Here is a 27701-nt window from a genome sequence, read left to right on the forward strand (position 1 = left end):
AATACAACTGGGCACTGTTTTTGGACCTATGTAGCAGATAAATAATCTGAGTGAAAAGCTCACAAGAATTAAATTTCAAACAATGCGAAATGGTGCAACCACCACAGACATGTTGGCATTATCTATCAAAATTGTCAATGTATTTGCTCCACTTACTCCCATCCTACAGATATGCCTGCTTTGAATGAAATGGCACGTGTTCAAGTTAATTCACAGCAGCCTTGTTCATTCGAGTAAAATGCCAGAAATACCCAGTTGTTTATCTCTGGTGGAGTAGTGAAATAAACTTCACAGTGGAACAGGTTACATCTATAAAAAAGAATGAGGAAGTTGTCCACCTACTGAGAGAGTAAGAGCCTCAAGATATACTGTTAAGCCAGGTATGTGCCACATGCCTGTAATCCCAGCAACTTGGGAAGCTGAGGCAGAGGATATCCAAAGTTTGAGGCCACCCTCAGCAATTTAGCAAAGCCCTAAGTAACTTAACAAGACCCTGTATCAAAATGAAATATAAAAAGGGCTGGGGATGTGGCTCAGTGTTTAAGCACCCCTGAGTTCAATTCCTGGCACAAGCACATACACATGCACACACACACACACACACACACATACACACACACACTTATATCGTTAAGTGAAAAAAAGGATAGTAAAAAACATTATACATAGAGTGTGCTAGCTTTTGTATATGAAAAGGGATTAAATAAGTACATTCATATTTTCTTATGTATGAGGAAATAAGCACTAGAAGGGTATACCAACAACCACCAAAATTAGGTAAAATGAGGTGGATAGGGATAGGGAGGAAGATGAGAAATATTTTTCAAAGTACAAATTTTTATATCTAACTTTTAACAATGTAAATATGCTCTGTATTTTACTTTATTTATTTAACTTTGGTATAGGGGATTGAACTCAGGGCCACTTGACCATTGAGCCACATCCCTAGCTTTTTTATTTTTTGAGACTGAGTCTCATTAAGTTTCTTGGTACCTTGTTAAGTTGCTGAAGATGGCTATGAACTTGTGATCCTCCTGCCTCAACCTCCCAAGCTGTTGGGATTATAGGGTTGTGTCACCACAACTGGCTGAAGTTAAAATTCTTAAACCCCAGAAGTTCTGAGCCCTGGTCCAAGAACTATGTTCCTTCTCTTCCCACCCCTGAATCCCCTTCATGCCACAATGGGCCTCAAAAATTCCAGCCTAAAAATAAATCCCAGCCTACATGTTCAATATCCATCATTAAACCTACAAACAGACACTCGTGGCCACCCTTTGGACCTAGGGGTTTGCATGGAGTGGCATATTCTGTCTGTCGGAAGATGAACTCAGAGATTCATGCAGATTCTAGCAGCAGTCTTAGGGCTACTGGGAATTCCAGAACAATGGTTCACAAGGTAAGAGGAATGGTTATAAGTGGGTATAACCTCTTGGGATCTGGAACTCCTTGCCTTATGGGGAGGGCAGAGGTCAAAAGAGAGCCAGAGCCAAAGTCCACTAATGCATGAAGCCTAGAGAAAGAATTCCTCTTTATCCATTCCAAAAGAATCCTGCCTTCTCCAGAAGTGTCCACAAAAGGGATCCTGGAAGATAGATAAACAGGATTTGAGCTCAATCAATCACTTAATGAACAGAGAGAACAGTGATAAGAAAGAATCATGGTGAACTCAAAGTGTCAGATAGTGAGGGAAAGCATCTAATTCAGAACCAACACAGTGGTGATTATTTAGACATGTCTAAGCTGAAAGTTACATGATTGGTGCCGCAGTCTGGCTGGGCACAAATCACGAGCCACTGAAGCAGGAACAAACTTTATTTCTGAACTCCACCAGCACACTCCACACACGCTCCCCAGGAATTCTCCTGAATGCCACGCGGCTCGTCCAGGAACCAGCAACCGGAAATATCCCTCCTCTGGCACTTCCCCAACCAGTGGGAACTCTCTGGGAATCCCCACGAGAGCTCAACTGGAACTCAACGGGAGCTCTGCGAGAACTCGCTGGCGTCACCTCTCAACCACTACTTCTGGCAAAAATGCCATGTGTCATACTGACTCGGCTGTGGCCCTCAACATCTCCCCCCTTCTGTTTAATTGAACAACAAGCATGTGGCTTAGGGACCGTGCCTGTTAGGCTGTCCAATACTACATATGGTCCTTACCTGTCATCGGATGAGCTGACATCTAGGCATCAGCCTCCTGTCTTAGGTTGATACCACTGCAATTGGATCATACACATCACTGACTACCGGACCAGCATACAGCCATACTTGTGGATAGGCCTTTGCACCAGTGTGTGGGGGGTGAGGTTCTTTGCCTCACCTCTGTTGGCCCCCAAATTTGGCCTTGGTGCCAGTGGGGGGCTGAGTTTCTTTGCCTCACCTCTATTGGCCCCCAAATTTTAGACCATCACTAGCAGAAGGGAGGAGGATACAGAAATGCCATGACACCAAGCCAATTGACGGCTCCTTTGGAAAAATTGTATCACCGGTGACACCATCAGCAAAGATACGCCAGCACTACCACAATTCACTGCACCAACAGATAGTTCACAATGCATACAAGTGATACATAGTCCAGGCAAGTTCTGCAAGCAGTTCAAAGCAGAGGAATCCATTAATATGTCCTTTTCCTCCCAAAGTAAATTGACTCCTTGATTGAGCATCACTTGTTGAGTTACTAATGTAACTCATTGATGCATCAGTTTATAGAGTTTGTTGTGATAACTATCGAAGAAGCTGTAGTTTGGTTTTATCTTTGTCTTCACCAGCACTGGGATGAAGATAGGAATTCTGGCAATGATGCTAAAAACAATTATGTAACATTCCAACAGGTACTAAGAAAACAATTTTCTGAACAATTTACATTATCCTGAACAGAACTATTAAATATAATGAAAAGGAAAGGTGAAAGTAAACAAACAGATCTGTTAACCTCCTTATTTGTTCACATATTAAAACAATCCTCAACAGCTGTTTACCCAATTTAAATTTTTTTAACAATTTAAATTAAACCATTAAAATCACTTGAATAAAAAAAAAATCGGATCCATTTTATCATGAGTGCTCCTCATATATGATATATGGACACACGCACACACAGACCTACAACACAAAAAACAAGTGTGCACACAAACATACAACACATAAGACAATAGTAAAGGCCTTGTAGCTTTATACAGGTGAAATCTCCATTGCAATGTTTAAAAACTCCACAGTCAAAAAATAAAACTGATCAGAAAAACATTAACCTAAATCTGTGTGAGCTCAAAAAATAAAATAGAACTTTATGATGTGGGAAAAGGCAATAATAAAATAGATAATGAAAAAATCCTCCTGATTAATCACTGTCACAGATGTAAGAATAGCCAAGCTGCAGCTCTGGATATCAGCTGTTATGGATTTGAGTCAAATCATCTTCTTTTTGGTCTGTAGAAATCGCTTTGGTTAGTTTCTCTGGAATACCAATCGGCTGCTGTTCTCCCTGTGGAAAAACACAAACAGAACCCAGACTCCAGACAATCAATGGGTCAGGACCTTAGTTAAACTCTCTGGAATCCAAATCGGCTGCTGTTCTCCCTGTAGAAACACACAAACAGAACCCCGACTCCAGACAATCACTGGGTCAGGACCTTTCCATTGTCCTGTTAGAATATCCTTCCAAAGTACCTTAGGCTTATGTAAATTTTTTGGACACATATGCCTTTTCACAGTACTAAGCCCTGATGAATCCAAATTTAAAAAGTTTAGAGTAAAAAGGGTTATGTTAAGTTTATCTTTGGGGGATATATACCCCTTTCCAATTCCCTCTTTTTACTTTAATAAGTACATTTTAATACTTTGATGAGCTCTTTCAACTATGCCTTGTCCCTGAGGATTGTATGGAATTCCTGTTATGTGAGTAATGCCAAATGATGAGCAAAATTGTTTAAAGGAGGGGGAAGTATTACCAGGACCATTATCTGTTTTTAACTGTTTTGGAATGCCCACAGTGGCAAAATTTTGTAAGCAATGAGCTATAATATCTTTAGTTTTTTCTCCAGCATGAAGGGAGCCCATCAAAAATCCGGAAGAAGTATCAAGTGTAACATGCAAATATTTTAATTTTCCAAATTCTGGCAAGTGTGTGACGTCCATCTGCCAAATATGGTTAGGTATCAATCCTCTAGGATTGACTCCAAGATTAACTTGTGGTAAAAAGGTCACACAATTTTGACATTGTTTTATTATTTGTCTAGCTTGTTCCTTATTTATTTTAAAATGCTTTTGTAAAGTATTAGCATTGACATGGAACATTTTATGAAAATTTGTAGCTTCTTCTAGTGTAGAGAAAATATGTATGTCATGTGTAGTTTTATCTGCTAAATCATTGCCCAAACTAAGGGCTCCAAACAATCCTGTATGTGCCCTGATATGACCTATAAATATGAATCTTTTCTGTCCCAGATTAGACTTTGTATAGTGGAAACCAAAGAGAAACCAGTAGAGGAAGGAGAAATCCTACCAGCATCTTCAAGGGATACTATAGCATTAACCATATACTGACTATCAGAATATAAATTAAATACAGAATCTTTAAACATCACAAAAGCTTGTAAAACTGCATTAAACTCTACCTTTTGAGCTGATTATTTGGGTACTAAAAATGTAAAAGTTTGATCAGGGGTAACTATTGCTGCTGTACCATTATTTGACCCATCAGTGAATACATTTGGAGCATTTATGATAGGTGTTTTTCTTGTCATTTTTGGAAAAACTACAGGATGCAAGACCAAAAAGACAACAAAGGATTAGATGGTAAGTGATTATCAAATGAAACATTAGATTTACACATGATTATTGCCCAAGTATTTCACTCATTAGCTAACTCATCAATTTTATCCATAGTATATGGAGTAATAATTTTATTGGGAGAAATTCCAAACACTCCCTTTGCTGCTTTTATTCCTTTGAGTATTAATTGTCCTATAGCTTCAGGATACCTAGTAAGAATAGTGTTAGGAGAATAAGATAAATGTATCCACAATAATGGACCTTATTGCCAAAATACTCCTGTAGGAATATTTTTTGTTGGTATTACAATAAATAATAAAGGCAAACATATCAATTCTATCCAAATGCATATTTTTCATATATGTTTCAATAATTTATAATGCATTTATTGCTTCAGGTGTTAACATGCGGGGTGAATTTGGATCTGATGGACCTTTTAGGATATCAAATAAAGGTCCCAACTCTCTTGTTGGTATGCCTAGATAAGGCCTTATCCAATTTATGTCTTCTAATAACTTTTGAAAGTCATTAAGTGATTTGAGTTGATCTACTCGTATTTGAATTTTTGGTGGACGGAACATGGTTGAGGATAATAGAACTCCTAAGTAATTAATTGGAAAATTTAATTGTACTTTATTGCTATTATCTCTAGATTACAATTTTTTAATAAGTTTGTAAGTGTGGCATAACATTCTATCAATGTGTTTTTATCTTTGTGTGCTAACAATACATCATCCAAATAGTGAAATATTTGTAGTTCAGGATTTTGATTTCTAAGTGGCTGGATAGCTTTGTTAACATAAATTTGACACATAGTTGGGCTGTTAGCCATCCCTTGAGGGAGTACTTTCCATTCATATCTCTGATCTGGACCTTCATGATTCAGTGCAAGGATAGTAAATGCAAAACCTGGACTATCCTCAGGATGAATTGGAATTAAAAGAAAAAATCTTTAATATCTATAGCTAAAACGTACCAGGTTTTTGGCAAAGCAGACAATTGAGGGATCCCTTATTGAGCAGGTCCCATAATAACCATCTCATTATTAATGGCTCTTAAATCTTGTAATAATCTCCATTTACCAGATTTCTTTTTAATGACAAAAAATGGGAGTATTATGGGGAGATACAGAAAGTTGTATATGTCCCTCCACTAATTGTTGTTTGACCAGGTCATGGGCTGCTTGTATCTTTTCTTTAGTCAGGGGCCACTGAGGAACCCATACTGGTCTTTCTGATTTCCAAGTAATTTTTATTGCCTCAGTGATCCCTTCTGAAAACCCAATCCATGTCTATTTATTCCTTGATCTATTTGAATTGGTGCTGCTATACCTTGTTCTTGTTCTCCTGATCTTTTTCCTTTCCTAAAACCTTGTCTAGCCCTAATAGTGGGCACATTTGGATTGATGTTATTTGTTAATGTCAAACCTAATTGATCTAGGACATCTCGTCCCCATAAATTTATAGGAAGATGATCCAATACATAGGGCTGTATAGTTCCTTCACATCCTTCAGGATCCTTCCAATCTAATACCATTGCACTTCTATGGGGATTAGTTGCCACTCCTAGGCCTCAAAGTGTTTGAGTGGCTTGTTGTAATGGCCAATGTTTTGTCCATTCTTGATGAGATATGATGCTAAGTTCTGCACCTGTATCAAGTAGCCCATTAAATTCATGTCCTTGAATATTTAGTTGTAGCATTGGGCGAGAATCTAAATTTAAGGACAGCATAGCCCAATCTACACCTGTGGAGCCTAATCCCCTGGAACCTCTTTCTATACTACTACTGGAAAATTTATCATGTAGGCTGGGTATTATTAATAACTGTGCTATTCTATCTCCTGGTGAAATTACTGATATACCCTTGGGGAACTAGCTTTAATTTTTATTTCACCTTCATAATCGGGATCAATTACCCCAGGACTTATCATAAGTCCTTTTAGAGTAGAAGAACTGCATCTCAACAATAAGCCTACTGTTCCTTGGGGAAGAGGTCCCTTTACTCCTGTGGGAATGATTTGAACTCCCATCTCTGGAGTTAGTACTGCTCTGGCAGAGGCGCAGATGTCCAACCCTGCACTCCCTCTGGTTAGTCTGATGAGAGATCTGATGGATAATTTTTCCTGGGCACTACCCTGATGGTGTTGCTGAGTTCCTCCATGGTGTTTCTGGGTTTCTCCAGTGCCCCGTATATTTGTGGTCATGGGCCCCGGAGCATTGGGCCAACCTGTCCGTTTTTTGGCAATGGAGCCCGATGCCTTTCTCCACAATATCGTGGGTAAACACCTGCTCCTTGTCCGTTTTTTGCTAATGGAGTACCCTCTATGGTGGTTTGAGAATGGCATTAATTAGCCCAATATCTCCCCTATGGCATTGTGGGCAAATACCTGGTATTCTATTCCTTTGCTACCTAGTTTTGTTAAACCCTCCTCCTATGGGGCAATTCCTTTTAAAATGTCCTGTTTGTTCACAATTGTAGCATGTTTTTGGCCGGGCATCTAAAGCCTGTTGTACTGCAGCTGCCAAGACTTGTCATTGTTCATTAATGTCTCTACATAATTTGATATATGTGTTTAAATCTCCATGTTTTCATGGTCTAATGACCTCTCTGCACCAACAATTTGCTTGGTCATAAGCCATTTGTTTAATTAATGGCATTGCTTGTTCTGTATCCCCCAAAACTCTGGTAGCTGTTTGAATAAGCCTATCTACAAATTCAGCATAAGTTTCATTAGCTCCCTGTATTACCTTAGATAATTGACCTTGTAAATCTCCATGTCCTTGTAAAGTGTTCCATGCCCTAACTGCATCTGCAGCAATTTGTGCATATATAGCAGGATCATACTCAATTTGTTGCCGTTGACCCTCATAAGGTCCTTTTCCTAACAACATATCTAGATTTCTTTGAGGGCAACTGGCTGCTGCATTTCGCTTAGCCGTCTCCATGCAAAATCCCTCATTGGCAACCTTCCATAACAAATATTGTCCTCCATTTAGCACAGATTTACACATGCTAGCCCAATCAGCTGGCGTCATATCCAAGTTGGTAATGGATTCAACCATGCTTACAGTGAAGGGTGCTTGAGGACCATAAGTTGTTACAGCCTCCTTTAACTGCTTTACTGTTTTGAAATCTAAAGCATGGTGAATTCGTTGCCTTCCTGCCTGCTCAAGTACAGGGCATGCTAATTTTGGAGGTCTTGTCTCAGGATCCCATCTATCAACTACAGGGGTTGAGGGCCACTCAGCTGTCTCTATAGATGGAGCTGTTGGTTGAATTATGCCCTCTGGTCATAGAAAGGTGTTAGTAGCAGCCTCCTGTTGAAGCTTTTTCCCTAATAGCCCCTTTTCCTTTAAATTTTCTTCCTCTGACTAGCTCCAGAGACCTTCTCTATTGTTTGAACTAAAATGTCTTTCTCCATGGTCTGAACCTCTAACAATTTACTTAACACTCTTTCAGTTTGTTTTTTACTAATTTCTTTTTTTATTGGTTGTTCAAAACATTACAAAGCTCATGACATATCATCTTTCATACATTTGATTCAAGTGGGTTATGAACTCCCATTTTTACCCCAAATACAAGTTGCAGAATCACATCGGTTACACATCCACATTTTTACATAATGCCATATTAGTGACTATTGTATTCTGCTACCTTTCCTATCCCCTACTATCCCCCCTCCCCTTCCCTCCCATCTTCCCTCTCTACCCCATCTGCTGTTATTCAATTCTCTCCCTTGTTTTTTTCCCCTTTCCCCTCACAAACTCTTATATGTATTTTTGTGTAACAATGAAGGTCTCCTTCCATTTCCATACAGTTTCCCTTCTCTCTCCCTTTCTCTCCCCCCATTTGTCTCTGTTTAATGTTAATCTTTTCCTCATGCTCTTCCTCCCTGTTCTGTTCTTAGTTGCTCTCTTTATATCAAAGAAGGCATTTGGCATTTGTTTTTTAAGGATTGGCTAGCTTCACATAGCATAATCTGCTCTAATTCCATCCATTTACCTGCAAATTCCATAATTTTGTCATTTTTTAGTGCTGCGTAATACTCCATTGTGTATAAATGCCACATTTTTTTTATCCATTCATCTATCGAAGGGCATCTAGGTTGATTCCAGAGTCTAGCTATGGTGAATTGTGCTGCTATGATCATTGATGTGGCAGTATCCCTATAGTATGCTCTTTTAAGGTCCTCAGGGAATAGACCGAGAAGGGCGATAGCTGGGTCAAATGGTGGTTCCATTCCCAGCTTTCCCAGGAATCTCCATAGTGCTTTCCATATTGGCCGTAACAATTTGCAGTCCCACCAGCAATGTACAAGTGTACCCTTTTCCCCACATCCTCACCAGCACTTGTTGTTTGACTTCATAATGGCTGCCAATCTTACTGGAGTGAGATGGTATCTTAGGGTGTTTTTGATTTGCATTTCTCTGACTGCTAGAGATGGTGAGCATTTTTTCATGTACTTGTTGATTGATTGTATGTCCTCCTCTGAGAAGTGTCTGTTCAGGTCCTTGGCCCATTTGTTGATAGGGTTATTTGTTATCTTATTGTTTAATTTTTGGAGTTCTTTGTATATTCTGGACATTAGGGCTCTATCTGAAGTGTGAGGAGTAAAAATTGGTTCCCAGGATGTAGGTTCCCTATTAACCTCTCTTATTGTTTCTCTTGCTGAGAAAAAAACTTTTTAGTTTAAGTAAGTCCCATTTGTTTATTCTTGTATTTAACTCTTGGGCTATGGGCGTCCTATTAAGGAATTTGGAGCCCGACCCCACAATATGTAGATCGGAGCCAACTTTTTCTTCTATCAGGTGCAGAGTCTCTGATTTGATATCAAGCTCTTTGATCCATTTTGAATTAACTTTTGTGCATGGTGAGAGAAAGGGGTTCAGCTTCATTTTGTTGCATATGGAATTCCAGTTTTCACAGCACCATTTGTTGAAGATGCTATCCTTCCTCCATTTCATGCTTTTAGCCCCTTTATCAAATATAAGAAAGTTGTAATTTTGTGGATTGGTCTCTGTGTCCTCTATTCTGTACCATTGGTCCACCTGCCTGTTTTGGTACCAGTACCATGCTGTTTTTGTTACTATTGCTCTGTAGTACAGTTTAAAATCTGGTATCACTATACCTCCAGATTCACACTTCCTGCTTAGAATTGCTTTTGCTATTCTGGGTCTTTTGTTTTTCCATATGAATTTCATGATAGCTTTATCTATTTCTACAAGATATGCCGTTGGGATTTTGATTGGCATTGCGTTGAACCTGTAGAGAACTTTTGGTAATATCGCCATTTTGATGATGTTGGTTCTGCCTATCCATGAACAGGGTACATTTTTCCATCTTCTAAAATCTTCTTCTATCTCTCTCTTTAGGGTTCTCTAGTTTTCATTGTATAAATCTTTCACCTCTTTTGCTAGGTTGATTCCCAAGTATTTTATTTTTTTTGAAGATATTGTGAATGGGGTGGTTTTCCTAATTTCCATTTCAGAAGTTTTGTTGCTGATATACAGGAATGCCTTTGATTTATGCATGTTGATTTTATATCCTGCTACTTTGCTGAATTCATTTATTAGTTCTAGTAGTTTCTTTGTAGACCCTTTTGGGTCTTCTAGGTATAGGATCTTGTCTTACGCAAATAGTGATATTTTTAGTTCTTCTTTTCCTATTTTTATGCCTTTAATTTCTTTTGTCTGTCTAATTGCTCTGGCTAGTGTTTCAAGGACTAAATTAAATAGAAGTGGTGAGAGAGGGCATCCCTGTCTTGTTCCAGATTTTAGTGGGAATGCCTTCAGTTTTTCTCCATTTAGAATGATGTTAGCCTGAGGCTTAGCATATGTAGCTTTTACAATGTTGAGGTAAGTTCCTGTTATCCCTAGCTTTTCTAGTGTTTTGAACATAAAGGGATGCTGTACTTTGTTGAATGCTTTTTCTGCATCTATTGAGATGATCATATGGTTCTTATCTTTAAGTCTATTGATGTGGTGAATAACATTTATTGATTTCTGTATATTGAACCAGCCTTGCATCCCAGGGATGAATCCTACTTGATCATGGTGCACAATTTTTTTGATATGCTTTTGTATTTGATTCACCAGGATTTTATTGAGGATTTTTGCATCTATGTTCATTAGAGATATTGCTCTGTAGTTTTCTTTCTTTGAAGTGTCTTTGTCTGGTTTTGGGATCAGGGTGATGTTGGCCTCATAGAATGAATTTGGAAGAGCTCCTTCTTTTCCTGTTTCTTGAAATAGCTTGAAAAGTATTGGTATTAATTCTTCTTTGAAGGTTTTGTAAAACTCTGCTGTATACCCATCCGGTCCAGGGATTTTCTTGATGGCTTCTTCTATTTCTTCCTTTGTTATTGGTCTGTTTAAATTGTGTGTGTCTTCCTGAGTCAATCTTGGCAGATCATATGACTTAAGAAATTTATTGATATCTTCACTGTCTTCTATTTTATTAGAATATAGGGTTTCAAAATATTTTCTAATTATCTTCTGTATTTCTGTAGTGTCTGTTGTGATATTTCCTTTTTCATCCCCTATGTTAGTAATTTGAGTTTTCTCTCTTCTTCTCTTCATTAGCATGGCTAAGGGTCTGTCGATCTTATTTATTTTTTCAAAGAACCAACTTTTAGTTTTATCAATTTTTTCAATGTTTTTTTTTTTGTTTCAATTTCGTTGATTTCTGCTCTGATTTTAATTATTTCTTGTCTTCTGCTATATTTGCTGTTGTTTTGCTCGTCCTTTTCTAGGATTTTGAGATGTAGTGTGAGTTCATTTATTTGTTGTTTTTTTCTTTTTTTGAGGAATGAACTCCAGGAAATGAATTTCCCTATTAAAACTGCTTTCATTGTGCCCCATAGATTCCGGTATGTTGTGTCTGAATTGTCGTTTATCTCTAAGAATTTTTTGATTTCCTCCTTTATGTCTTCTGTAACCCATTGATCATTCAGTAATATATTGTTTATTTTCCATGTGATGCAGGATTTTTCCTTCCTTCTTTTATCATTGATTTCCAGTTTCATTCCATTAGGATCAGATATGGTGCATGGTATTATCTCCATACCTTTATATTTACTAAGAATTGCCCTATGGCATAATATATGATCTATCTTTGAGTAAGATCCATGTGCTGCTGAGAAGAAAGTGTATCCACTTGATGATGTTTGATATATTCTATATATGTCGGTTAAGTCTAGGTTATTGATTGTGTTATTGAGTTCTATAGTTTCTTTATTCAGCTTTTGACTAGAGGATCTGTCTAATGGTGAGAGCGGTGTGTTGAAGTCACCCATAATTATTGTGTTGTGGTCTATTTGACTCTTGAACTTGAGGAGAGTTTGTTTTATGAACGTTGCCGCACCATTGTTTGGTGCATACAAATTGATAATTGTTATGTCTTGTTGGTGGATGGTTACTTTTAACAGGATATAGTGTCCTTCTTTATCCCTTTTGATTAACTTAGGTTTGAAGTTGATTTTATTCGATATGGGTATGGCCACTCCTGCTTGTTTCCGAGGGCCATGTGAGTGGTATGATTTTTCCCAACCTTTCACCTTCAGCCTGTGTATGTCTTTTCCTATCATATGAGTCTCCTGAAGGCAGCATATTGTTGGAGTTGTTTTTTTTTGATCCAGGTTACTAGCTTATATCTCTTGATTGGTGAGTTTAGGCCATTAACATTTAAGGTTACAATTGAAATATGATTTGTACTTCCAGTCATGTTTATTTTTATTTTTATTTATTTATTTTAGTTTGGCTAGTTTTTACTTTTTGGTTATTTTCCTCCCCCTTTACTGAGATAACTCCCACTGTTAGTTTTGGGCACTATTTTTCAATTCCTGTTCTTGTAGTATTTTGCCCAAAATGCTTTGCAGTGCTGGTTTTCTAGCTGCAAATTCTTTTAGCTTTTGTTTATCATGAAAGATTTTAATTTCATTGTCAAATCTGAAGCTTAATTTTGCTGGATACAGTATTCTTGGTTGGAATCCATTATTTTTCAGCATTTGAAATACATTGTTCCAGGATTTTCTCGCTTTCAAAGTCTGTTATGAAAAATCAGTCGTTAACCTAATTGGTTTACCCCTGAATGTAATCTGCCTCCTTTTTCTCGTAGCTTTTAATATTCTCTCCTTGTTCTGTATGTTGGCTATCTTCATAATTATATATCTTGGAGTTGGTCTATTATGGTTTTGGATGTTTGGGGTCCTGTAGGCTTCCAGGATTTGGCAATCCATTCCATCTTTCATCTCTGGGAAGTTTTCTAGGATTATTCCTTTAATAAGTTGTCCATTCCTTTGGTTTGAACCTCTGTGCCTTCTTCTATCCCAATGACTCTCAAATTTGGTTTTTTTATGAGATCCCATATCTCTTGGATAGATTGCTCATGAGATTTAGGCATCTTTTCTGTGTTGACTATATTCTTTTCAAGTTGATAAACTTTGTCTTCATTATCTGATGTTCTGACTTCTACTTGATCTAGTCTATTTGTAATATTCTTGTTAGAGTTTTTAATCTGGTTTATGGTTTCTTGCATTTCTAGGATTACTGTTTGTTTTTTTTTAAGATCTCTATCTCCTGGTAAAGCTCGTTCTTTGCAGTTTGAATTTGTTTGTTTAGTTCGTTTTCAGAATATACTTTCAATGCTTGGATTTGCTGTCTCATGTCTTCTCTAATATTCCGTTCCATCTGAGTTAGGTATGCCTTGATTTCTTTCCCTGTCCATGTTTCTGATGCTTCTAGGTCCTCCTGTTGATTTAAGTTGTCCTACATTTTCTGTAATCCTTTTTTCCCTTGTTTTTTCATGTTGTTCACGTTACTTTCCAGCTCTGTTTGACTGCTTAGTAACTGCTTTCTCCTATACATTTGTTTTGGCTTTGTATATCTCTGTTGTCTCTCCTTTGTGTTGGGAGATTATGCCTAGAGATATTGGGCTTTATTGTACTTTACAGCTGATTCATTCAATTTATAACGGGCTTCCTGATTCTGTATGCATATAGTGATTTGTTGTTTGTTCTTAGGACTTTAGATTAGGTGCTATGAAGGTATAAGGGTTAGTATGTCTTGGCTACTTTAGAAGGTTGCTCTACTGAAGGGGGATACTAACCGTCGATTGGATCAGGGTGTTGGTAGTAGCTAGGTATTTAGGAGCCCTATAGATGGCCTCGAAACATTCACCTGTTTGCAATTAGACAATTACATGTAATGCAGGACGTAATGCTTGGGATGAAAGTTGGGGGGAAGGGGAAGGAAGGTGCTCTTGAAAAGAAAGAAGGAGAGGGAGATAGATAGAATAGAGGAGAATAGAAAGAACAATAAAACTTGAAAGGGGAAAGAAAGAAGGAAAAGGGGAGAGAGAAAATAAAATAAAATAAAATAAGAAATATTAGGTCTTAGAGATCCATTTTCTTCTCTTCCCGTAGGCAGAGCTGTGCCCTCCGACCTGAGTTTTGCCCTCTATGTGTCGACAGCAATCCCTGTAAGGCAGCTCCTGGGAGTCTCTCAATCCTGTTAGTCCAGAGCCGTTTCACTTCTACAGCCCCTCCTCCCCTTCCTCCTGCCAGCCAGCCAGGTCCTGCTCACTGGAGGCAGTTCCCCAAGGATCTAGTTACACTTTCAGCCCCACCATGTGCCCTATTTCCCAAACGACTGAGCACTCTCTCTGTCATTCATCTAAGCCCCAGTGCTGTGGAGCTGTGGTCTGGGAGTCAATAGTTTAATTTTTCCAGACCACTTTGGTGGGCACGCCCTCGGAAGCTGGCGGCTAAGACCTTGGTTGTCGCCACTGATGGTAATGGGAGTTGGGGGTTGAGGATCCCCTCTGCTTCCCTCAGCCCCTACAATCATGACCACTCCGCTGGCAGTAGGAGGAGTTGGGGATCAGGAGTGTTCTTTGTTTCCCTCCATCCCTACCGTCACGCCCTCTCAGTTGGCGGTTGGGGGAGTTGGGGGTGGGGAGTCTTCTCTGCTTCCCTCTGCCCCTACAGTCATGCCCACGTCACTGGCGGTAGGGGGAGTTGGGCATTGGGAGTCCCTTGGCCCTTATGGTCACGCCCACGGAGAGATTTTTGAAGTTTCCTGGTTGTTTGTATCTGATGTGGGTGGGAGTCACACACCTGCTAAAGTAGATTCCGCTGGGAAGGAATCTCGTTGGCCGAACTCTGGTGACTTCCCCTCTCTGCTATGGCAGGCCCCTGGCTCCTTGCTGGAGTGTCCGAAGGGAGGGGTTTGACTGGCTTGTCTCTGGTCTGACTCAATCTCTGGTTTTAGTTCCCAGTTCGCTATTTCATAAAGGCTTGGTTAGAGTCCCTTCAAGTTGCCTCCTGAGCCGTGTGGGCGGGGCCCTTCGCAGAGCCGGGAGGGCAGGGGCCGTTCACCAGGCCGGGCGGGGGCCCTTCGCCGCGCTGGGCCGCTGGGGGCCATTTGCAGAGCCGGGCAGGCTGTTGCCATTTGAACGTTCGCCGCAACGGGCGGGCAGCGGCCGTTCGGCGGCAGCCGGCGGGACTGGACCTCTGCGCTGCGTGGCCGAGATTCACTCGTCTGGGACAAACTGTCACCTCTAATAAACTTACTAATTCCCGGCAGGTCTCCTTTCAGCGGAATTTTGCTAGAAGTTCCTCCGCAGGTAGAATCTAGGCATATTAATGGGTCTCTCTTATCCCATTAATGTGGAGATACTGAAAGTGCTGCCTCCTCACTGGCCACCATGTTGGGTCTCTCTTTTACTAATTTCTAATCTACTATAAAGATAACGCAACCCAATAAGATAACACAAAACAAAACCAAAACAGAATGAAACAAAAACGGAACAAAAAATTGCTGTATCAATTTTCCTATTTTCTTGACATGTGCATTTGTGGTCTATTTCTATCTCTTCCTCAGGGGCGAACACCTTCAAACCTTGAGCCAACCATTTTTCCCAGTTTGCCTGAGAAAGTTCTAGGGATAGGCAGCTTAAAATAAAAACAAAACAAATCAAAACAAGAACACATTGTTTTTTGAAATGGTCACCCATTCTCTCGCCTTCCCTTAGGGGCGAGCAATTTCACTTACCCCCGAGCTTCAGGCATTCCCCGCACGGGCCGCCAAATGCCGCAGTCTGGCTGGGCACAAATCACGGCCCCTGAAGCAGGAACAAACTTTATTTCTGAACTCCACCAGCACACTCCACACACGCTCCCCGGGAATTCTCCCGAATGCCACACAGCTCGTCCAGGACCAGCAACTGGAAATATCTATCCTCCGGCACTTCCCCAATCAATGGGAACTCTGGGAATCCCTGCGAGAGCTCAACTGGAACTCAATGGGAACTCTGAGAGAACTTGCTGGCATCACCTCTCAACCACTACTTCTTGCAAAAATGCCATGCATCATCCTGACTCGTCTGTGGCCCTCAACAGATTGGCAGTTGAATGATGATGAAAGTTACCATTCTCCTTTCCATTGTTAATGTTTTCAGAATATTTGAGCCTCCCTAGCCAACTAAATTTCTTCCCTTAGAATTCATTTGCTCTTGACATGAGTCTTTTTATGAGTTGCTTATGCTCTCTTGATGATCAAACCGCATGAGTGAAGGCTTCACCAACTTTCAGGTGTACATAGAAATAATGATGCTTGGAATCTCCTAGGAACATGGGAAAAGCTACATGAGTGCCTTCCATGGTGACCATAATTTAGTGCAACAAACTTATATGTGTTTCAAAACAAAAGCAGTTTCAACAACCATCATATCATAAACCCACAGCATAATTTGGTCAACACACACACACACACACAAACACACACAGCTCCTACCATTAGATGACTCTGCTCCTCTATGCCTTGCATCTACTACTCACCAAACTACCAGCATCTTCCTAAATTTGTGACTGCTGTGTTCTCATGGCCAGCATGCTGCTCTTTTTCTGTGTGTCATTTTTAATTTCAGCCCTATGTGGTCATTGGAGCAGTTCCCAAATTTTCTGGCCCTCTCTCCCTCTAAGCAAATGGTAACATCTATCCTATGTCCTTGCTCCACTAGAAACTAGGTGTGGCTGTATGATTTTCTTTGGCCAATGAAATAGAGTAGAAGACAACCGTGTCACCTTCAAGGGGAATCTTTAGGGTCAAGGTATGCTTCACCAAAATCTCTCTTTTTCCTTCATTTCGGTGGCCAAAACATTCTAGATAGTTCTCTACAACCTATGTTCCAGAGTGAAGAAATAAATATTTTGAATGAGAGAACTCAGCCAACACATGATGGAACAAGACACAAACAATGAATCTGTTTTGTTTTGTTAAGCCACGGAGATTTGGACTTTTAACTCCAATAATTCTCAAACTGTGGTCTCTAAATTTAAAAATAGCAGCAGCAGAAGAAGCATCTGAAAAATTAGTAGAAATGCAAATTCTTGGATCCAGCCCAGAATTTTGATGGTAGAGCCCAGGAATCTGTTTTTTAATAAATCCTGCAAATTATTCTAATGTTCCTTAAATTTTGAGAGTCTCTGACCTAACCCATCCCTCTGATTCTTCTTCATTACCTATCATCTGACTCTCTGTATCCAGAAATAAAATGCACACAGAGGATATAGTCTAATTTAATCATCATCACCCTATCAGGCAGAGTTCTTATACCATACCATCTCATAGGCCACATCCAAACTATGAACCGACTCTTAAATCATGTTTCTCTCTTAGGTTCTGTTAGCTCCTATCTCAGTGGCCAACATTTGGAAAGGAAAGGAGGTTTATATGGAACCTGGCCACACATGGCCTCATAATAAGCATCTGGAATTGCCCACTCAGCAGGGGCTCAGGACTTGGCAGATTCTAGGAGGGCAGTATAGACAGAAGGCACCAAGATAGTTCCTCTTAGTAGGTTATAACATATACAGAATAACAGAGAATACATAGGTTAATAAAATAGAAGATTTTCAAGGAGCTAGGATGGGCTCTGTTGGTCCATCTTAAAAATCATTTCCTGCCAGGCACGGTGGCTCACACCTGTAATCCCTGTGGCTCAAGAGGCTGAGGCAGGAAGATCATGAGTTCAAAGCCAGCCTCAACAATTTAGCAAGGCCATAAGCAACTCAGTGAGACCCTCTCTCTGCCTCTCCCAGTATAAAAAAAAAAATCATTTCCGATCCTTCTCAGATCTATTTTAGTTTGTCCTTTACCAACCTCAACCTACAGAGGAAACCTTTCAAGGTTTAGCCATTTTTCTTAATCTTGGTGCACATTAAAACCATCTGAGGAACTTAAAAAAGATCAGACCTATTCATTCTAAATCTTTTATTTGCTGTATGACAAATACAGCAAATAAAAATATATTATAAAATATACTAATAAGCTGGGTGTGGTGGGTGCATGCCTGTAATCACAGCTGCTCAGGAGGCTGAGGCAGAAAGATCTCAAGTTCAAAGGCAGCCTCAGCAAAAGCAAGGTGCTAAGTAACTCAGTGAGTCCCTGTCTCTAAATAAAATTCAAAATTGTTCTGGGGATGTGGCTCAGTGTTTGAGTGCCCCTGAGTTCAATCCCCAGTACCCCCCCAAATACTATTAAAATAGTATATCCTTATAAATGTATTATAAAATTTTATATTTTGATATTATGAGAATATTATAAAATACATTATAAAATATTTTGGTATAAATATATCCCACATGATATTTGAAATGTGTTTTTACTGAAAATACTATTCATTGTTTATTTGAAGTTCTAATTTAACTAAGCATTACTAGGTAACTGTGGGAAGGTTGGGAGGGGGCTGAGCCAGCAGAGATAGATATCAGTATTTTTAAAATTCCCCTATTTGAGATTTAATATAAAAAAACTCTAATTTTACCCAACTATCCTCAACCCCACAGGAAAAATAAGTATTATTTTCTGTCATCAGAGCTCTATGTATAGAGTGGCATTCATTCTTTTTGAATACATATGAGATGATGGATTTCATACTCACTTATTTTTTATGCCTCTCTCCTTTATAGTATTGTAAGGGGATGCAATGATTGATAAACCTAGCATTGTCATTTGTGTGAATAGCACATGATTTTCCATTCTGTAAATGCCCACCACTATTTTATGAATTAATCATCGATTATAATGAATGAAGTGAATAAAGAGGCTTAGTCAGAGGAAAGCTGACACCTGAGTCAAAGTCACAGTGGAAAAAAAGATGAATAAAATTTTAGGATACCATAGTTTTAGGGAGCACTCATATATCTGACTTAAATTGAGCCAATCATTCTTTCTGAGTTCTAACAGGTATAGCTCTTTCTATAAGTGAAGAACCTTATTAGGTTACTCTGATCAAGCAAAAGCTAATACAATCAGAAAAACCCTGGATTGAATCTCAATTCTTGGTCACTGCAATTGATTGAAAAGAGTTCAGAGGCAATTAGAGTAGAAAAAACCGGGCTGTGGGGTTACTGACTCACTTAGCGAGGCAAACAGGTAAGTGATACCATGTGTAGGTTATCAGAGAGTGGATGAGAACATTGGATTAAATGATGACTAAACAACTCAGAGGTAAACCATTGTGTTCCTGGTCAAGGATGACATTAGTGGTGGTGACTTGTGAACATTGACAGTGTGATACATTCTAAGTTTTCTTTAAAATATACTTCTATAAACCTTTCAAATAATTAGACTGTTATAACTTTGTTATAAAATATTTAGAAAATATAGAGAAAGTCTTTCATAATCTTGCTTCTCTAATAGAACCATAGGGTATATTTGGCTGCACTTTCTTCTAGATTTTGAAAAAGAGTTCTTTTGCATGTTTCCAAGTGGTGGTCCATTAAACATTCTGAAATTCTGGCTACACTATACCCCTGATGCTGCTGTTTATCACTGAGCAAGCAACCCAAATTCCATTTTAAAGCTTTTCCTTTCTTTTTAATCTCTGTTTCAGTCGATGACCTTGTTTCCTATCCCAGAGGGACCATAAGTAATTGCAGCTCTCCATTGTTGATTGCCTTCAGCTCAATACATCATGGTTCTTTCAAATCCTTTTCTTTTTCCTTCACCATCAAAAGAACAGGCTAGGGCTGGGGACATAGCTCAGTAGAGTGCTTGCCTTTCATGTACAAGGTCCTGGGTTCAACCCCCAGCACCACACGCACACACACAAAAACAAACAAACAAACAAACAAACAAACAAACAGGCTAGTCAGGTGTGGTGGCAGATGCCTGTAATCATATTGAATTGGGAGGCTAAGGGGAAAGAGGATCACAAGTCCAAAGCCAGCCTCAGCAACTTAGCAAGGCCCTAAGCAACTTAGTAAGACCCTGTCTCAAAATGAAAAATAAGAAGGTCTTGGGATGCGGCACAGTGGTCAAGGACCCCTGGGTTCAACCCCTACTACCACCCCCCTCCAAAAACAAAAACAAAAACAAAAACAAACAAACAAACAAAAAACTAGAGGCTCCTTCCTCTTCAAAGCATAGCCATCACTTGGTGTCCCTCACTCCTTTTCCGCCTGACCTAAACTTCTACATGTTCTCTAGTCCTCCATAGTTCCATGCCTCCTCAGAGAGATTACATCTGTTGATAACATGGCCTCTGACAGTGATATTATTACTCCCAACTTCCCCCTAACACTTCTATGCATATAATGATGTCTAGAATTCCTAGGTGAGCAAACAAACATTGTAGGTGTATCAATGAATGCAAAAATGTTACTTTCTCTACTTTCCTATAATTCTGCTCAATTTTTAATTAAGCCTTATGACAGCAGATGGCAGAAACTTAATCTTAGTTATTTAAGGATTGGATTTCTTTTATTCATGTATATATTTTCCTGGAGGTTCTATCTAAATTCTGGCAGGCTAAAGTGCCAATAGCAATATGAAAAATATGTACCACTTACTCTATGCTGGCCATTGTTTGTATTCCTCCCTTATCTTAACTTACCTAATTCTCACAACAGTCCCAAGGTAGATTCTACTATCATGTCCTATTTTATGTGCAGGGTAAAGATAGATAGAGAATTAACTAAATTTACCCAAATAATCAAAATTCATATGTACTAGAATTGGCACTCCCCCAGACACTCAGGTTAGAGGGGCACTCCGACCTGGAAGGGGGAGTGCGCCACTACTGTGGGTGCAATGCTGGTATGCGAGCTCCCACCAGCACCCAGGGTAGAGGGGCACTCCCAACCCTGGGTTCCTTGCTGGTAACCCAGCCCCCCCCCACACCCAGGTTAGAGGGGCAATTTCGACTGGAGTGGGGATTGTTCCTCTACCCTGGGTGCCCTGCTGGTATCCAAACTGCCTTAGACACCCAGGTTAGAGGGGCACTCCTGCCTGGAGGACAGAGTGCCCTTTTATTCTGGGTGCTGTGCTGGTATCCAACCCCCGCCCTCGACACCCAGGTTAGAGGGGCACACCCGCCTGGAAGGGGGAGTGCACCTCTAATCTGGGTGCCATCCTGGTATCTGAGTTCCCACTGACACACAGATTAGAGGGGCACTCCCGCTTGGAGTCGGGAGTGCTCCTCTTCCCTGGGTGCCAGGCTGGTATCCCAGCTCCCAGGGACACAGGATAGCAGGGCACTCCGCTCTGGAGGGGGGAGTGCCCCTCTACCTGGGTTCCTGGCAGGTATCCGAGCTCCCTTGAAACCCAGGGAAGAGGGGCACTCTCCAGCCTGGAGCGGAGAGTGCCCCTCAAACCTGGGTGCCTTTCTGGTATCCAAGATCCCACCTACACCCAGAATAGAGGGGCACTTCCATCTAGAGGGGAGAGGGCACCTCTACCGTGGGTGCCATGCTGGTATCCAAGCTCTCCAGGACACCCAGGTTAGAAAGGCACTCCGCCCTGGAGGGGGGAGTGCCCCTCTAACCTGGGTGTCCTGCTGGTATCCAAGCTCCCACAGACACCCAGGATAGAGGGGCACTCCTGCCTGGAGGGGGGAGAGCCACTCTACCCTGGGTGCCCTGCTGGTATTGGAGCTCCTGCACACACCCAGATTAGAGGGGCACTCCCTCCTAGAGGGGGGAGTGCTCCTCTACCCTGGGTGCCATGTGGGTATCCGAGCTGTCCCCACACCCAGGTTAGAGGGGCACTCCTGCCTGGAGCGGGGAATGCCCCTCTACCCTGGGTGCTTTGCTGGTATCTGAGCTCCCCGCCACACACACACCAAGGTTACAAGGGCACTCTTCTCTGGAAAGTGGATTGCCAGTCTACCCTGGGTGCCATGCTGGTATTCGAGCTCCTCCTGACACCCAGGGTAGAGGGGCACTCCCCCCACTGGAGGTGGGAGTGCCCCTCTAACCTGGGTGCCTTGCTTGTATCCGAGTCCCCCCCCCCGACACTCAGGTTAGAGGGGCACTTTTGCATGGAGTGGGGAGTGCCCCTCTACCCTGGGTGCCAGGCTGGTATCCCAGCTCACCTAGACACTTAGGTTAGAGGGGCACTCCCTACTGGAGCAGGGAGTGCCCCTCTATGTGGGTGCCTTGATGGTATCCCATCTCCTCTGGACACCTAAGTTAGAGGGGCACTCCCACATTGACGGGGTAGTGCCCCTCTACCCTGTGTGCCATGCTGGTATCCCAGCTCCAGAGGACACCCAGTTTAGAGGTGCACCACCACGTGGAGGGAAGAGTGCCCCCCAATTCTGGGTGCCCTGAAGGTATCCAAGCTAACCTGGGTGCCCTGCTGGTATAGGAGCTCCCCCTGACATCCAGATTAAAGGGACACTTCAGCCTGGAGGGTGGAGTGCCTCTCTAATCTGGGTGCCTTCTGGTATCCGAGCTCCCCTCGACACCCAGGTTAGAGGGGCACTCCCACCTGGAGGGGGAGTGCCCATCTACCCTGGGTGCCATGCTGGTATCTGAGCTCCTGCAGACACCCAGGTTAGAGGGGCACTCCAGCCTGGAGGGGTGAGTGCCAGTCTACCCTGGGTTCCTTGCTGGGTATCCGACTGCCCCCCCACACGGAGGTTAGAGGGGCACACCTGCCTGGAAGGGGGAGTGCACCTCTAACCTGGGTGCCGTCCTGGTATCTGAGCTCCCCCCAACATACAGGTTAGAGGGGCACTCTTGCCTTGAGGGGGGAGTGCCCAACTTCCCTGGGTGCCAGGGTGGTATCCCAGCTCCCAAGCTCACACAGGATAGTGGGGCACTATGCCCTGGAGGGGGGGAGTGCCCCTCTACCCTGGGTTCCTGGCAGGTATCCGAGCTCCCCCGAAACCCAGGGAAGAGAGGCACTCTCCAGTCTGGAGGGAGGATTGCCCCTCTACCCTGTGTGCTGTGCTGATATCCCAGCTCCCCCTGACACCCAGGTTAGAGGGGCACTCCCGCCTAGAGGGGGGAGTGCCCCTCTAATCTGGGTGCCTTCTGGTATCCAAGCTCCCACCTACACCCAGGATAGAGGGGCCCTCCCCCATGGAGGGGGGATGGCCCCTCTACCCTGGGTTACATGCTGGTATCCATGCTCTCCAGGAGGGGGGAGTGCTTCTCTACCCTGGGTGTCCTGCTGGTATCCAAGCTCCCACAGACACCCAGGATAGAGGGGCACTCCTGCCTGGAGGGGGGAGTGCTCCTCTACCCTGGGTGCCATGTGGGTATCCGAGCTGCCCCCACACCCAGGTTAGAGGGGTACTCCCGCCTGGAGCGGGGAGTGCCCCTCTACCCTGGGTGCTTTGCTGGTGTCTGAGCTCCCCCCCCCCCCCAACACACACACCAAGATTACAAGGGCACTCTTGTCTGGAAGGTGGAGTGCCAGTGTACCCTGGGTGCCATTCTGGTATTCGAGCTCCCCCCAACACCCAGGGTAGAGGGGCACTCCCCCCCTGGAGGTGGGAGTGCCCCTCTAACCTGGGAGCCTTGATTGTATCCGAGCCCCCCCCCCCCCCCCGACACCCAGGTTAGAGGGGGCACTCCCCCCTGGAGTTGGGAGTGCCCCTATAATCTGGGTGCCCTGCTGGTATAGGAGCTCCCCCTGACATCCAGAATTAAGGGGCACTCCAGCCTGGAGGGGGGAGTGCCCCTCTAACCTGGGTGCCTTGCTGGTATCTGAATTCCCCACACACCCAGGTTAGAGGGGCCCTTTCGCCTGGAGTTGAGAGTGCCCCTCTACCCTGGGTTCCATGCTGGAATCAGAGCTTTCCTAGACACCCAGGTTAGAGGGGCACTCCCGCCTGGAGGGGCAAGTGCCCCTTTACCCTGGGTGCCGGGCTGGTATCCCAGCTGCCCTAGACACCCAGGTTAGAGGGGCACTCCGGCCTGGAGGGAGGAATGCCCCTCTACCCTGGGTGCCTTGCTGGTATCCAAGCTCCTCCGGGACACCCAGGTTAGAAGGGCACTCCCCCTGGAGGGGGATGTCCCTCATTGTGGGTACCCTGTTGGTATCGGAGCTCCCCCCGACACCCAGGATAGAGGGGTACTCCCCCCCAAAGAGGAGTGCCTCTCTACCCTGGTTGCCTTGCTGGTATCCAAACTGTCCCCAAATTGTTCCCGACACTAGGAGGGGGAATGCCCTTCTACCCTGGGTGCTGTGCTGGTATCCAAGCTCCCCCAACACCCAGGTTAGAGGGGCATCCCTCCCCTGGAGAAGGGAGTGCCCCTCTACCCTGGGTGCCTTGCTGGTAACCGAGCTCCCTGGGACACCCAGGGTAGAGGAAGCACTCCGCCCTGGAGGGGGGAGTGCCCCTCTACCCTGGGTGCCTTGCTGGTATTGGAGTTCCCCATGACACCCTGGTTACAGTGGCACTCCCTCCTGGAAGGGGGAGAGCCCCTCTATCCTGGGTGCCATGCTGGAATCCGAGTTCCCCCCTACACCCAGGGGAGAGGGGCACACCATCCCCCTGGAGGGAGGAGTGTCCCTCTACCTTGGGTGCATGCTGGTATCCAAACTCTCCCAAGAACTGGTGTAGAGGGGCACTCTGCCATGGAGTGGGAGTGCACCTCTACCCTGGGTGCCAGACAGGTATCCAAGCTCCTGGCAGACACCCAGGTTAGAGGGGCACTCCCGCCTGGAGGGGGGAGTGTCCCTCTACCCTGGGTGCCTTGCTGGTATCTGAGCTCTGCTAGACACCCAAGTTAGAGGGGCCCTCCCGCCTGGAGGGGGGAGGGCCCCTCTACCCTGGGTGCCATGATGGTATCCTAGCTCCCTTTTACACCAAGGTTATCTAGGCACTCTGAGCTGGACGGGGGAGTGCCCCTCTACCTTGGGTGCTATACGGGTATCCTAGCTCCCCCCCCACACCCAGGGTAGAGGGGCACTCCCCCCACTGGAGGTGGGAGTGCCCCTCTAACCTGGGTGCCTTGCTTGGATCCGAGTCCCCCCTGCCAGACACCCAGGTTAGAGTGGCACTTTTGCCTGGAGTGGGGAGTGCCCCTCTACCCTGGGTGCTGGGCTGGTATCCAGCTCACCTAGACACTTAGGTTACAGGGGCACTCTGCCTGGATGGGGGAGTGCCCCTCTATCAAGGCGCCTTGTTGGTATCCAAGCTTCTCTGTACACCCAAGTAAGAGGGGCACTCTACCCTGTGTGCCATGCTGGTATCCCAGCTCCCCAGGACACCCACGTCACAGGGGCACTCCCGCCTGGAGGGGGGAGTGCCCCTCAATTCTGGGTGCCCTGATAGTATCCAAGCGGCCTCAGACACCCAGGTTAGTGGGGCACTCCCCCCGGGAGTGCCCCATCTAACCTGGGTGCCCTGCTGGTATAGGAGCTCCCCCTGACATCCAGATTAAATGGGCACTCCCGCCTGGAGGGGAGAGTGCCCCTCTACCCTGGGTGCCATGCTGGTATCTGAGCTCCTGCAGACATCCAGGTTAGAGGGGCACTCCCGCCTGGAGGGGTGAGTGCCAGTCTACCCTGGGTTCTTTGCTGGTATACAAGCTCCCCCCAACACCCAGGGTAGAGGGTCACTCCCGCCTGGAGGGGGAGTGCCCCTCTTCCCTGGGTGCCAGGATGGTATACTAGCTCCCAGGGACACACAGGATAGCGGGGCACTCCGCCCTGGAGGGGGGAGTGCCCCTCTACCTTGGGTTCTTGGCAGGTATCCCAGCTCCCCTGAAACCCAGGGAAGAGGGGAAGAGGGGCACTCTCCAGCCTGGAGGGAAGAGTGCCCCTCTACCCTGGGTGCCTTGCTGGTATCCAAGCTCCTTGGGAAACCCAAGTTAGAGGGGCACTCCTGCCTGGAGGAGGGAGTGTCCCTCTACCCTGTGTGCTGTGCTGGTATCCCAGCTCCCCCCAATACCCAGGTTAGAGGGGCACTATCTCTGGGAGCGGGAGGGCTCCTCTACTCTGGGTGCCATGATGGTATCCTAGCTCCCCCTTACACCAAGGTTAGCGGGGCACTCTGACCTGGAGCAGGGAGTGCCCTTGCACTTTGACCTGGAGGGGGGAGTGCCCTTCTACCCTGGGTGCCATACGGGTATCCTAGCTCCCCCTGACATCCAGGGTAGAGGGGCACTATCTCTGGGAGCGGGAGGGCTCCTCTACTCTGGGTGCCATGATGGTATCCTAGCTCCCCCTTACACCAAGGTTAGCGGGGCACTCTGACCTGGAGCAGGGAGTGCCCTTGCACTTTGACCTGGAGGGGGGAGTGCCCTTCTACCCTGGGTGCCATACGGGTATCCTAGCTCCCCCTGACATCCAGGGTAGAGGGGCACTCCCCCCACTGGAGGTGGGAGTGCCCCTCTAACCTGGGTGCCTTGCTTGTATCTGAGTTCCCCACCCCCCGACACCCAGGTTAGAGGGGCACTTTCGCCTGGAGTGGGGAGTGCCCCTCTACCCTGGGTGCTGGGCTGGTATCCCAGCTCACCTAGACACTTAGGTTAGAGGGGCACTTTCCCCTCCAGGCGGGAGAAGGTTTCCAGGTGGGAGAAGGTGTCTGGAAGGTGTCCCTTTTCTATATATGGTTGTGCCTGAAATTTTGAAAGGATGGGGGGCCCTCCTATGAGGTGCCCCTCCTCTAGGGATGGGTCACGTGCTCCAACTTCCTAGAGATATATTTCCCCTCTTAAGGTGTGCCCCTTCTTTATGGCATGGGGTGCCCCTCCTCTAGGGATTGGGTCACCTAATGGAGAGGTGCCCCTTTACTTTGAGTTGGGGCCCAATCAATAAGCGTGGTGTCACTTTTCCAAGCAAGCTGCTTCTCTAGGGGATATGGGCACTGCTCCTCCACAAAGGATGAGGTCCAAGGGGGTGCCCTCTTCTAGGGAATGGTGTACCCCTCATTTAGAAATGGTGACTCTCTCTGGAGGGGTGCTCCTGTAGTAGGGAATTGGGGTTCCCATCCCTCATTAACAATTAAATCCTTTGCTCATGAAGTGCCAGCCCTCTAAAGGATCAGGTGTTCCTCCTCTACAGAGTGGGTCCCCCTAAAGAGGGGTACCCTTCCTCTACAAACTGAGTCCTCATATAGAGGGGTGCCCTGTTATAAGGAAAGTATTGCTCCTCCACAAGAAATTAGGTTCCCATCTAAAAGGGTGCTCCTCCTGTAAAAAAAAAAAAAAAAAAGGGCCTCACCTTTCCAGGTTTCCCCCTCCTCTAGGGATGGGCCCTGGTGCCCCTGGCCCCACAACCAATGGGGCTCCCCCTCTCGGGGGTTGCAGTCTCAAAGGGGGCCCCTCCTGTAAAAAACAGGGCTCCCCCTCTCAGGGGTTGCCCCTCCTATAGGAAGATGAGCCCGCCCCTCTCCCCTTGAGGGATGGGGCTCCCCCACTCTGGGGTCCCTCTTTTACTGAATGGTTGCTACTCTCCTATTTACAGTGTCTCCTTTTTTGGAAGCCTTTTCTCTAGGGATGAATTTCCTATTGCCAGGGATGCCCATCTCTAGGGGATTCGAGCACCCTTCTTTCTCTAGAGATGTGGTGCATCTCTTGGGGTATGCTGCTTTGTGGGATTTAGTCCCCCTCTCTGGGAGACCCACCTCGAAGGGATGGGGTCCTGGACCCTGCCTGCTCGAGGGATGGGGAAAACTTCTCGGGGGGT

This window comes from Marmota flaviventris, chromosome 11 (assembly GCF_047511675.1).
Source record: "Marmota flaviventris isolate mMarFla1 chromosome 11, mMarFla1.hap1, whole genome shotgun sequence".
In the NCBI taxonomy this organism is placed as follows: domain Eukaryota; kingdom Metazoa; phylum Chordata; class Mammalia; order Rodentia; family Sciuridae; genus Marmota; species Marmota flaviventris.